This window comes from Nyctereutes procyonoides, unplaced genomic scaffold (genome assembly GCF_905146905.1).
Source record: "Nyctereutes procyonoides isolate TBG_1078 unplaced genomic scaffold, NYPRO_anot_genome, whole genome shotgun sequence".
NCBI lineage: Eukaryota > Metazoa > Chordata > Mammalia > Carnivora > Canidae > Nyctereutes > Nyctereutes procyonoides.
Window position 1 is genome coordinate 60,033,887 of NW_026575140.1, and position 4,463 is coordinate 60,038,349.

Consider the following 4,463-nt stretch of genomic DNA (forward strand, 5'->3'; position numbering starts at 1 on the left):
GGGATTTACAGTATATAGAGTCGGATACTCCCACTTGTTTTTTGTTTCCTGTTTGCTCCCCCCCTTTCTTTTCTTTTTTCCTCTTCTTCTTTTTTTTTCCTTTTCCTCTTCTCTCTTTTTCTCCTTTTTTCAGTACAACTTGTTTTGACCACTCTGCTTTGAGCAAAATGACTAGAAGGAAAAACTCACCTCAAAAGAAAGAATCAGAAACAGTCCTCTCTCCCACAGAGTTACAAAATTTGGATTACAATTCAATGTCAGAAAGCCAATTCAGAAGCACAATTATAAAGCTACTGGTGGCTCTAGAAAAAAGCATAAAGGACTCAGGAGACTTCATGACTGCAGAATTTAGATCTAATCAGGCAGAAATTAAAAATTAATTAAATGAGATGCAATCCAAACTGGAGGTCCTAACAACCAGGGTTAACAAGGTAGAAGAATGAGTGAGTAACATAGAAGACAAGTTGATATGTTGGTAAATTGAACACCAATAAAAATTAATTTATTAAAAAAAAAAAGAAGACAAGTTGATGGCAAGGAAGGAAACTGAGGAAAAAAGAAAAAAACAAAAGATCATGAGGATAGGTTAAGGGAAATAAATGACAGCCTTAGGAGGAAAAATATACGTCTAATTGGGGTTCCCAAGGGCACTGAAAGGGACAGAGGTCCAGAATACGTATTTGAAGAAATCATAGCTGAAAACTTTCCTAATCTGGGAAGGGAAACAGGCATTCAGATCCAGGAAATAGAGAGATCCCCCCCAAAATCAATAAAAACCGCTCAACACCTCGACATTTGATAGTGAAGCTTGCAAATTCCAAAGATAAAGAGAAGATCTTTGAAGCAGCAAAAGACAAGAAATCTCTAACTTTCATGCGGAGAAACATTAGATTAACAGCAGACCTCTCCACGGAGACCTGGTAGGCCAGAAAGGGCTGGCAGGATATATTCAGGGTCCTAAATGAGAAGGACATGCAACCAAGAATATTTTATCCAGCAGGGCTCTCATTCAGAATAGAAGGAAAGATAAAGAGCTTCCAAGATAGGCAGAAACTGAAAGAGTATGTGACCACCAAACCAGTTCTCCAAGAAATATTAAGGGGGATTCTGTAATAGAAAGAGGAAGTCCAAGGGAACAATCCACAAGACAGGGATTGAATAGGTATCATGATGACACTAAATTCATATCTTTCAATAGTAACTCTGAACGTGAATGGGCTTAATGACCCCATCAAAAGGCGCAGGGTTTCAGACTGGATAAAAAAGCAAGACCCATCTATTTGCTGTCTACAAGAGACGCATTTTAGACATGACTCCTACAGCCTGAAAATAAAAGGTTGGAGAACCATTTACCATTCAAATGGTCCTCAAAAGAAAGCAGGCGTAGCCATCCTTAGATCAGATAAACTAAAATTTACCCCGAAGACTGTAGTGAGAGATGAAGAGGGAAACTATATCATACTTAAAGGATCTATCCAACAAGAAGACTTAACAATCATCAATATTTATGCCCCAAATATGGGAGCTGCCAAGTATATCAATCAATTAATAACCAAAGTTAAGATATACTTAGATATTAATACACTTATACTTGGTGACTTGAATATAGCACTTTCTACAATCAACAGGTCTTCTAAGCACAACATCTCCAAAGAAACAAGAGCTTTAAATGATACACTGGACCAGATGTATTTCACAGATATCTACAGAACTTTACATCCAAACGCAACTGAATACACATTCTTCTCAAGTGCACATGGAACTTTCTCCAGAATAGACCACATACTGGGTCACAAATCAGGTCTTAAGCGATACCAAAAGAATGGGATCGTCCCCTGCATATTTTCAGACCATAATGCTTTGAAATTAGAACTAAATCACAAGAAGAAGTTTGGAAGGATTTCAAGCACGTGGAGGCTAAGGACCATCCTGCTAAAAGAGGAAAGGGTCAACCAGGAAATTAAGGAAGAATTAAAAAGATTCATGGAAACTAATGAGAATGAAGATACAACCGTTCAAAATCTTTGGGATGCAGCAAAAGCAGTCCTAAGGGGGAAATACATCGCAATACAAGCATCCATTCAAAAACTGGAAAGAACTCAAATACAAAAGCTAACCTTGCACCTAAAGGAGCTAGAGAAAAAACAGTAGATAGATCCTACACCCAGCAGAAGAAGAGAGTTAATAAAGATTCTAGCAGAACTCAATGAAATCGAGACCAGAAGAACTGTGGAACAGATCAACAAAACCAGAAGTTGGTTCTTTGAAAGAATAAGATAGAAACCATTATCCAGCCTTATTAAAAAGAAGAGAGAAAAGACTCCTATTAATTGAATCATGAATGAGAAAGGAGAGATCACTACCAATACCAAGGAAATACAAACAATATTTTTTAAAAAAAAAGATTTTATTTATTTATAAATAGAGATGCAGAGACACAGGCAGAGGGAGAAGCAGGCACCATGAAGAGAGCCCGACATGGGACTCGATCGAGGGTGTCCAGGATCACTTCCCTGGGCTACAGGCGGCGCTAAACCGCTGCGCCACCAGGGCTGCCCAATACAAAAGATCTTAAAAACTTATTATGAGCAGCTGTGCGCCAATAAATTAGGCAATCTATAAGAAATGGGCACATTTCTGGAAAACCACAAACTACCAAAACTGGAACAGGAAGAAATAGAAAACCTGAACAGGCCAATAACCAAGGAGGAAATTGAAGCAGTCATCCAAAACCTCCCAAGACACAAAAGTCCAGGGCCAGATGGCTTCCCAGGGGAATTCTATCCAACCTTTAAAGAAGAAACCATACCTATTCTACTAAAGCTGTTTGGAAAGATAGAAAGAGATGGAGTCCTTCCAAATTCGTTCTATGAGGCTAGCATCACCTTAATTCCAAAACCAGACAAAGACCCCACCAAAAAGGAGAATTACAGACCAATATCCCTGATGAACATGGATGCAAAAATTCTCAACAAGATACTAGCCAATAGGATCCAACAGTACATTAAGAAAACTATTCACCATGACCAAGTAGGATTTATCCCCGGGATACAAGGCTGGTTCAACACTCGTAAAACAATCAGTGTGATTCATCATATCAGCAAGAGAAAAACCAAGAACCATATGATCCTCTCAATAGATGCAAAGAAAGCATTTGACAAAATACAGCATCCATTCCTGATCAAAACTCTTCAGAGTGTAGGGAAAGAGGGAACATTCCTCAGCATCTTAAAAGCCATCTACAAAAAGCCCACAGCAAATATCGTTCTCAATGGTGAAGCACTGGGAGCCTTTCCCCTAAGATCAGGAACAAGACAGGGATGTCCACTCTCACCACTGCTATTCAACATAGCACTAGAAGTCCTAGCCTCAGCAATCAGACAACAAAAAGAAATAAAAGGCATTCAAATTGGAAAAGAAGAAATCAAACTCTCCCTCTTCACAGATGACATGATACTGTACGTAGAAAACCCAAAAGCCTCCACCCCAAGATTGCTAGAACTCATACAGCAATTTGGCAGCGTGGCAGGATACAAAATCAATGCCCAGAAATCAGAGGCATTTCTCTACACTAACAATGAGACTGAAGAAGAGAAATTAAGGAGTCAATCCCATTTACAATTGCACCCAAAAGCATAAGATACCTAGGAATAAACCTAACCAAAGAGGTAAAGGATCTATACCCTAAGAACTACAGAACACTTCTGAAAGAAATTGATGAAGACAAAAAGAGATGGAAAAATATTCCATGCTCATGGACTGGCAGAATTAATATTGTGAAAATGTCAATGTTACCCAGGGCAATTTACACATTTAATGCAATCCCTATCAAAATACCATGGACTTTCTTCAGAGAGTTGGAACAAATTATTTTAAGATTTGTGTGGAATCAGAAAAGACCCCGAATAGCCAGGGGAATTTTAAAAAAGAAAACCATAGCTGGGAGCATCACAATGCCAGATTTCAGGTCGTACTACAAAGCTGTGGTCATCAAGACAGTGTGGACCTGGCACAAAAACAGACACATAGATCAATGGAACAAAATAGAGAACCCAGAAGTGGACCCTCAACTTTATGGTCAACTAATATTTGACAAAGGAGGAAAGACTATCCACTGGAAGAAAGACAGTCTCTTCAATAAATGCTGCTGGGAAAATTGGACATCCACATGCAGAAGAATGAAACTAGACCACTCTCTTTCACCATATACAAAGATAAACTGAAAATGGATGAAAGATCTTAATGTGAGACAAGATTCCATCAAAATCCTAGAGGAGAACACAGGCAACACCCTTTTTGAACTCGGCCACAGTAACTTCTTGCAAGATACATCCACGAAGGCAAAAGAAACAAAAGCAAAAATGAACTATTGGGACTTCATCAAGATAAGAAGCTTTTGCACAGCAAAGGATACAGTCAACAAAACTCAAAGACAACCTACAGAATGGGAGAAGATATTTGCA